Source organism: Melanotaenia boesemani, assembly GCF_017639745.1.
Source record: "Melanotaenia boesemani isolate fMelBoe1 chromosome 2 unlocalized genomic scaffold, fMelBoe1.pri SUPER_2_unloc_3, whole genome shotgun sequence".
NCBI classification, from domain to species: domain Eukaryota; kingdom Metazoa; phylum Chordata; class Actinopteri; order Atheriniformes; family Melanotaeniidae; genus Melanotaenia; species Melanotaenia boesemani.
The window spans coordinates 240,293-249,488 of record NW_024580584.1 but is presented as its reverse complement, the minus strand read 5'-3'; the positions used below and the strand labels follow the sequence as shown (position 1 = coordinate 249,488).

Below are 9,196 nucleotides of genomic sequence, written 5' to 3'. Positions count from 1 at the left end.
AGGAATGTTTCAGGGCAGGCGACACGGTTCAGAGATGTGTTTGTCATTCTTGGTAAGTGTGGAGTGTGTCAGGGATCTGATCATCTGACAGGTGTTGCAGTAAAATTTCAGGAATTCTTCAGGTGGAGCTACAAAAAGTCCCAAAACAAGAAGGACGTGTTGTTTGTTCAGATTTTCGTCCTGCTGAAGTGCAGAGTCGTACATGAACCAGCTCAAATGAACACATTAATTTCTCTTTCAATGTTGAACTGAACATTTGTAAATAAAGGATGTCTTGTGTTTTTGTACAGCACATTTCATGTACAAGACTATTCAGAGTGTGTAATATGTGCGTCATTGTGACAGGACAAGGAAACAAGCATGCGCAGAATGACTGGAGTTAAAGAGGAATAAATGTACATTTTTACAAATTATTCACTTCTGATTTAAAATCAGAATAAAACAGCCACTTTCTTCAGATTTAAGTTTATTCCAGAATGGTGATTTTTATTGGGAATCAGGTGTTTACAAGGTCTTAAATGTTTTTAAAGAGGATTTAGTTTTTATTCTGAATTAAAGGGGAATTAAAACTCTCATGTAAACATGGCCTCTAAATTCTTTCTGTTTGTGTCGTGTGTTCAGGTATTTTATCTTCCCTCCATCAGAAAGCAGAATGTTCCACAGAAGTGAACCTTCAGGTTGAACAGGAAACCAGAACAAAGAGGAACGTCTTCCTAAAGCGTTCCTGTTGGAGCATCAGTTAGTATCTGCAGCAGAGATGTAATGAAGTCTTCCATCTGGCAGAGCTCCGCAGATCCACTCACCAAACTCTTCAATCTCTGAGGAAAAGCAGGACTGAGTCCGTCAGCGTTTGCTGTGAGTCTTTCTCATTTCCAGCTTCTTTTATTGCTTTAACAGCAAATAAAATGATCAGAATGACAGAAACTTTATTTTATATCCCTGCAGGAAGAAACTTTGAAACAGGATGAGAGAAAATGAAGCAGGAAAAAAAGTGATGTGATGTTTATGAGACATCAGTTTTCAGCGCTTGAACTGGGATATTTGTTTAAAATGTGACTCTGTAGAGTTTCATACGGTTGTATGTTGCCCCTGACACGCAGCCTTGTTGAACCAGGACAACCGTGATGGGTTGATTGTGTTCAGGGTGTGTGGCTGAAACAGTGTGTGTGCGGGGGGGGGGGGGGGGGGGGGGGGGGGGCTTCCTCTGCTGGGGTCCAGGTGGTCTTTGGTGTGGGGTGTCTGGGGTTCGTGCTCCAGGATTGGTGCTGATTGGGTTTTTGGGTTTTTTGGCTGGTCTGCCATGTGTAGTTTAACAGTGTTTGTGTTGCCAGTTCTGATGGTTTCTGTGTTACTAAGCCTGTCAGCTGTAGAGTCCAGAATTAGTTTAAAGTCCCAGCAAACTGTTGGTGTTAGAGTTTTGCACTTGGGACCCAAAGACGCTATAATTGTATTGCTTTTGATCTTTTAATAAACTGTTCACCTGATCCTTGACATCATCCTCATCATTTCTGATTTAACGAATACTGCTGAGTAGGTAAAGTTTCATTGGAGTCAGATATTTTATGAAAATGTTTAACCTTATGTGATCAAAGAGGAGAAAATACGAGGAGTCATTTTTATTTAGAAATCTTTTGATATTATTTTAACATGAGTTTTTTGAATAGATTGGCTGATAACGGAGTCTAAAGAAAGACGTCCAGACTTCAATGACAACAATAAATTGTGACATCAGAGAAAAAAATGTAAGCAGAAACCTTTTAAATAAAATTCTTCATGACTGACTGCATTAAAATAAGTTGTTGTCATTGAAAAACACATGTCTATTATGTAATACAGATCGAAGACAAACAATATTTAAGGTAAAAATCTGGGTTTAGAGGCCCTCCATCCAAAGGGTTAGAGGCCCTTCTCTGAAAAGAATAAGTATGAAAAGAAGGAAAACAGTGTAAACACTGTGTATGGGGCTTAAGAGGCCCACCGTCTGAAGGGTTAGCGTGAAAGAAAAAGTCTGTTTGTGAGGGCTGGGTGAGTCTTCATTTGAAATCTTTAAAACAGTAACTCAGGTTACTGTTCTCTGAAGAGTTTTGTGGGTCATTTGGTGGATTTGTTGTTTTTTGGTGTCTCTTTTCCTGGTTGAAATAAAACTGGGTGTGGGATCGGGATAGAACCTCCAGTAGTTTGGTGCAACAATTCCCAGGACTGTTGTAGAAGCTTCTGAACTAGATCCACAAACAAGGAACTTCATCCATTCAACCTGCTGAAATCAGCTTTGCATTAATAATTGTGAGACATGACTAAACCAAAGCCAAATAATTTGGGAGAAGTGTGGCAACTCTTAGTTGAAATAATTACTGCAGAATGTAAAATAAAAGAAAATGTCAAAGGTTCCATAGCTATTTAAAAAAGGGTCTCCAAGATAAAAAGCTTTTCCCTCAGGACAACGAAGTTAGGCCGGTAAAAGGCCTCTAACTGCTGGACTTCAACAGGCTCACCAGGATCAGGATAATGCTCAGAGGGAATTGTCGGAGAGTAAAAACAGTCAAGACAAAACTAAATGAGACAGTCACAAAGACCACTGATAGATATGCATTACTGTCAAAGTATTACAGTATTAATAACTGCACTGGACACAATCATTAGGACTAATAATGGAGACAAACAGGATCCTCCCAAAGACACCCCACAAGTTCCAGGATCCACAAAATTATATCCCAGTTTATGACCCCATCATATAGTTCCAGTAGTCCTACTGCTCCACCCATGTCAGTGCAGGCCCCAGTGGTTCAACTGTCAGGGCTGGTAGAAATAGAAGACGTAGAACCTGAAGAATTACAGAGGAACGGTTAAAACAGAGAGTTCAGGAAATGGTGCACAGCATTGCTGCGTTAGAACAGACAACTCCTACCTGTAATCCCTCCTACCTGTCCTCCTCCTACCTGCCCTCCTCCTACCCGTCCTCCCTCCTACCTGCCCTCCTCCTACCCGTCCTCCCTCCTACCTGTCCTCCTCCTACCTGTCCTCCTTCTACCTGTTCTCCCTCCATCACAGGTAGAAATGTGACTCATTCCAGGAAGCAGCTCACCTGTGTATCAGTGGAGATTCTTCTTCTTCTTCTTCTCTGAACAAACTGTAAGTGTGAACTTTCCTCTTTGTTTCTGGAATGTTTGGAGAACGTGTTCACTTCTGATTTCAGCTCCAACTTTGATCTCTGCTGTTTGAAGACAAATCTACATGATGATCAGATCGTTATTTCTCTGAGGATCAAACTGTGGTTTTGTTGATGTGTAATGAGGCGGGACTGTGGCTCTACAGAACAACTTGAACTCTGACTTTCTCTTCGTGTTCACAGTAAAAACAGTCAGGCAGCTTTTTCAGGTTTTAAGTTCTGTGTTGCAACATTATTTCCTGGATCATAATCCACCTCCACCTTGTTTCACATAAACAACACAGTTAGAACAACGTTGGGACTCTGTGTAAAAGTGTGGAAAACCAGAATTCACTGATTTATAAACCTCATCAGGTCATATTTTATTCCCAGTAGAAGATAAACAACATGTCAGATGATGAAACTGAGACATTTTACCATGTGATGGAAAATATGAGCTGATTTGATGTTCAGCACAGTGTAAAAAGTAGTTCCAGGGTTGTTTATTTTGTGGATGCAGGTGATGTAACAAAAATACTTTCAGGTAAAAAGAAGAGCTCTGGACATCAGCTTGATGTATAAATGATGGTTTATTACAAAAAGTGACATCTTAAACAGATATGCATCTCTGTGAGGTCTCTGGCCAATTTTGAGAATCCCCCTGAAAACATGTTTAAGGCTTCCTTATATACGTTTCAGACAAAGACATTCCTGAAGTCCTGAAGTGACCAATCTTTTGAAAACACATATGTTTACACGCACTGTGTTGTGTGTAAGTCCAGTCTTCAGGGTACCTAAGACCCTAAGCACCTTATATCAGGGGTGGCCAATGTCGGTCCTCAAGAGCCACAATCCTGCAGGTTTTCCATGCATCCCTGCACCAACACACCTGACTCAAATTAAATGGATCCAACAGCCTATAAGGATCTGCACAATGACTCATTAGTCAGGTGTGTCGGTGTGCAGGATTGTGGTTCTCGAGGACCGACGTTGGCCATTCCTGCCTTATATGGTAAAACCTCTGTCAGCGTTACATCAGCCTGTCTATACATGGAGTCTAAAATTCACTACTCTTAGCAAACTGCAGTCTGGTTAAGCTGTATCCCAGAATTATCCTAATCTATGTCATTTTAATCAAGTCTAACAATGAAATGCTTAGAATAAGATACTTCAGTATTCAGCATGGTGTAAAAAGTAGTTCCAGGGTGATGTTCAGCATGGTGTAAAAAGTAGTTCCAGGGTGATGTTCAGCATGGTGCAGCATCTCTTCTTCTAACATGTCTGGAAACATCTGGGAAGTGAGGAGACCAGTTGCTGGAGTTTTAGGAGAGGAATGTTGTCCCATCCTGGTCTGATGCAGGATTCTAGCTGCTCTACAGTCCTGGACCTTGGTTGCTGTATTTCTGCTTCCATGAAGTTCCAGATGTTGTGTACTGGTGAAAGGTCTGGACTGCAGGCAGGCCAGTCCAGCAGCCGGACTCTTCTCCTGTGAAGCCATGCTGCTGTGATGGATGCAGGATGTGGTTCAGCATCGTCTTGCTGAAATCTGCAAGGCCTTCCCTGAAAGAGACGTTGTCTGGATGGGAGCAGATGTTGCTCTAAAACCTCCATGTACTTTTCAGCATTGATGGAGCTTCACAGATGTGGAAGCTGCCCACGTCATCGGCACTAATGCAGCCCCATCCCATCAGAGATGCAGCTTTTCACCTGTCCACTGATAACAAGCTGGATGCTCCCTCTCCTCTTTAGTCTGCAGGACACGCCGTCCATGCTTTCCACAAACTAGTTCACATCTTCATCCAGGTTTCCACTTTGCCTCAGATCATTTTAAATGAGCTTTGGTCCAGAGAAGATGGAAGAAGCTGGTTCTGGATCCTGTTCACATCTGGCTTCTTCTCTGCATGATGGAGCTTTAACCTGCATTTGTGGGTTTCAGGGTGAACTGTGTTCACAGACAGTGGTTTCTGGAAGTCTTCCTGAGTCCATGCAGTGGTTTCCAGTAGAGAATCATGTCTGTTTTTAATGCAGAAGATCACCAGCATCCAGCCTTGTCCCAAGCATACAGAGATTCCTCCTGATTCTTTCAGTCTGTGGATGATCTTACAATCTGCAGATCAGGGATCACAGACTCTGACCCTTGAGGGCTACTGTCCTCCAGGTTTTAGTTTAGTACATAAAAGTCAGTCTTACCAACAACAAGGTCTTGACCTCCAGCATGTTTACATGAACTTTACTCTGCAGCTCATTTAGAGCTGCCAGAATCAGTCCATTTATCCGCTGATCAGCAGAAAATCTACTGACTGCTCACACATGTGGGTAAACTAAATATCTGAAAGGGTTTTAACTAAATGCTGTTCATCACAAAACATCAGCTTCATCTCTGGAATTTATTCCAAACATTTTACAAACAAAACGTCAGTTTTCTGAAAAATGATCAACATGTTGGTCAGAAATGAAAAGAGATGTTTGGTGGAGCTTTAATTTAAATCCATGTTGAATCTGCTGAGTAAGAACAGATGAGTGGTTGTAACTGGGGAAAAAAACGTCCTGCTGATAGAAGTCCAGCAGCTGAAGGCAGCTTCCTCTTCCTCACTGCTGTCTGACTGCATCCATCTGACTCTGATATGAAGCAGAAACTCAGAGCCAATCAGAGGAGGAGCAGCAGATGATGGAAAGGAGGATTTCAGTTGATGTTCAGATGAATGATGTGTGTTTCCTCCGCAGGTGAAGGTAGAAAGTGTGTGTGAGCTGATGTGAATCCAGCATCATGGATCAGGACAGAGAGGAGGGAGTCCCTCCCTCTAAAACCACTCAGAGGTGAGATGTCCATCTCTAACTGTCCATGACTCTTCTCCATGTCAGAGATCACAACTCACATCACCAAACATCTGGATTCACAGGAACCACACTGGACCTGAACCTGGACCTGGACATGGACTTAGACCCAGCTGTGTCTCCATGAAGAGAAACCGATAGATGGAAAATCGTCTTTATTTCAGATCAGACCAGCAGTGAGTATCAGAGTCCAGTGGAGGTTGGATCAGGTTTCAAATGAAAACCAGTTCCAGGTTCATCATTTCTGGACGTCTCTGCTGAGACGAATCTGCAGCATCATGATCGTCATGTGATAGATTTGATTTGTCTTCCAGATTCTTCTGCAAACTAAATGTTGAACAATTTCAGAATTCAGCTGTAAAATCATTAAACCATCTTTATTCACAGGAATCAACCTGAACCTGAACCTGAACCTGGACCTGAACCCAGCTGTTTGTCTTTTAAGAGTGACCAGTCGAAGGATGTTCCTCTTCATTTTAAATCAGAGCCACAGAGGTGAGCTTTGTAAAATTGTTGCATCAGTTTAGTTTTATTCCATCTTGTGTTTCAACTCAATAATAATAATAATAATAATAATAATAATAATAATAATAATAATAATAATAATAATAAAGGATATCTTCAGTATTTAAGGTGAAATATCCAGATGAAGCTCTAATAATAAACATGAGAGTTTTATTAAATATTTCTTGTGAGCTGAGAATAATCAGGAGGATTCTGTCTCAGTGCAGGAAACATAGAATCTCCATAATTCAACTTTCTCATCTGTGGAACGTAGAAGCAGACGAGAGTTTTTCCTCCTCTGGAAAAAGGAAACAGATTCTGGACGTTTTCCAGAAGTTCAGGAGATTCTCTGAACCTCAGTTACTAAGTGACCTGCAGTCAGTTTGGCTCCTCACAAACACACCAAACTTTTTCTTAGTGGAAAACTCCAACATCAAACACATTTATACTGGGAGCTGTCCAGTCTAACCAGCCTCATCCAAGCACACATTGGCTGTGGCTGCCTTGCTCCAGGGCACCTCAGCACAGAGCTTCATGAAGGTGTTGGTGAGAGCTTCCTAAAAGCTGAAAGCAGCTTCTCCATGTGACAGAATGTGATGTGATTCTTCCTGATTCCTCCACAGAGTGGACCAGCAGAGCTCAGAGCTTCCCAGTGGTCAGTCTGCCCAGCAGCATCAAACACAGCTGGACTCCATATTTATGGTCTGTACATGTACAACAACTACTTTTCCATCTCTTCTGTCCACATCATCTCCATGCTGACCTTTGTAGACCAGTGGATTGTCAGTGTGTCCAACATGGATCTGATGTTTGGCTCCATGATTTCAGTCTGATTGTGTCCTTCATATCGTTTCTCTTCCAGCTGCTGGAGGACAACATGATCACTTTCATGAAGAAGGAGCTGAAGAAGATCCAGAAGCTTCTGAGTCCAGATTACCCAGAATGCTCAGTGTTGGAGGGTGAGGATGAGGAGCAGAGGAAGAGCAGCAGAGAGGCGTTAGTGAAGATCACAGTGGACTTCCTGAGGAGGATGAAGCAGGAGGAGCTGGCTGAGCGTCTGCAGAGCAGTAAGAGGATTTCTCTAAAGATTGAAGCTGCTGGATAAATGACACATTTACTGATGTCTCAACACATGAACATCACATATTCACATCCTCATTCCTCAGAGGCTTCAAATCTTTACTGACTCTTCTTATTTCTTCTTTTCTTTCAGAATATTTTGCTCCAGCTTGGCAACGTAAACTAAAATGTGGTCTGAAGAAGAAGTTCCAGTGTGTGTTTGAGGGGATTGCTAAAGCAGGAAACCCAACCCTTCTGAACCAGATCTACACAGAGCTCTACATCACAGAGGGAGGGACTGCAGGGGTCAATGATGAACATGAGGTCAGACAGATTGAAACAGCATCCAGGAAACCACACAGACCAGAAACAAGCATCAGACAAGAAGACATCTTTAAACTCCCACCTGGAAGAGATGAACCAATCAGAACAGTGATGACAAAGGGAGTGGCTGGCATTGGGAAAACTGTCTTAACACAGAAGTTCACTCTGGACTGGGCTGAAGACAAAGCCCACCAGGACATCCAGTTGACATTTCCACTGACTTTCAGAGAGCTGAATGTGCTGAAAGAGAAAAAGTTCAGCTTGGTGGAACTTGTTCATCACTTCTTTACTGAAACCAAAGAAGCAGGAATCTGCAGCTTTGAAGAGTTCCAGGCTGTCTTCATCTTGGACGGTCTGGATGAGAGTCGACTTTCTCTGGACTTCCACAACAATGAGACCCTGACTGATGTTACAGAGTCCACCTCAGTGGATGTGCTGCTGACTAACCTCATCAGGGGGAAACTGCTTCCCTCTGCTCGCCTCTGGATAACCACACGACCTGCAGCAGCCAATCAGATCCCTCCTGACTGTGTTGGCATGGTGACAGAGGTCAGAGGCTTCACTGACCCACAGAAGGAGGAGTACTTCAGGAAGAGGTTCAGAGATGAGGAGCAGGCCAGCAGGATCATCTCCCACATGAAGACATCACGAAGCCTCCACATCATGTGCCACATCCCAGTCTTCTGCTGGATCACTGCTACAGTTCTGGAGGATGTGCTGGAAACCAGAGAGGGAGGAGAGCTGCCCAAGACCCTGACTGAGATGTACATCCACTTCCTGGTGGTCCAGACCAAAGTCAAGAAGGTCAAGTATGATGGAGGAGCTGAGACAGATCCTCACTGAAGTCCAGAGAGCAGGAAGATGATTGAGTCTCTGGGAAAACTGGCTTTTGATCAGCTGCAGAAAGGAAACCTGATCTTCTATGAATCAGACCTGACAGAGTGTGGCATCGACATCACAGCAGCCTCAGTTTACTCAGGAGTGTTCACACAGATCTTTAAAGAGGAGAGAGGACTGTACCAGGAGAAGGTGTTCAGCTTCGTCCATCTGAGTGTTCAGGAGTTTCTGGCTGCTCTTCATGTCCGTCTGACCTTCATCAAGTCTGGAATCAACCTGATGGAAGATAAACAAACAGTTTCTGTTTGGTCTAAGTTATTAAATAAACCAGAACTATGTCTCCATCAGAGAGCTGTGGACGAGGCCTTACAGAGTCCAAAGGGACACCTCGACTTGTTCCTCCGCTTCCTCCTGGGTCTTTCACTGTAGACCAGTCAGAGTCTCCTACGAGGCCTGATGACACAGACAGGAAGTAGCTCACAGACCAATCAG

The 9,196-nt window shown here is 43.1% G+C and overlaps 1 long non-coding RNA gene across 1 annotated transcript; it reads left to right on the top strand.

The window, feature by feature from the left end:
• The first annotated feature begins 609 nt into the window (after window positions 1-609).
• On the top strand, window positions 610-7,168 carry LOC121636065. The gene is made up of 5 exons (XR_006009608.1): window positions 610-855; window positions 5,870-5,962; window positions 6,046-6,156; window positions 6,368-6,475; window positions 7,108-7,168. It is a non-coding gene; the product is annotated as an uncharacterized LOC121636065 (long non-coding RNA).
• The last annotated feature ends 2,028 nt before the right edge of the window (window positions 7,169-9,196 follow it).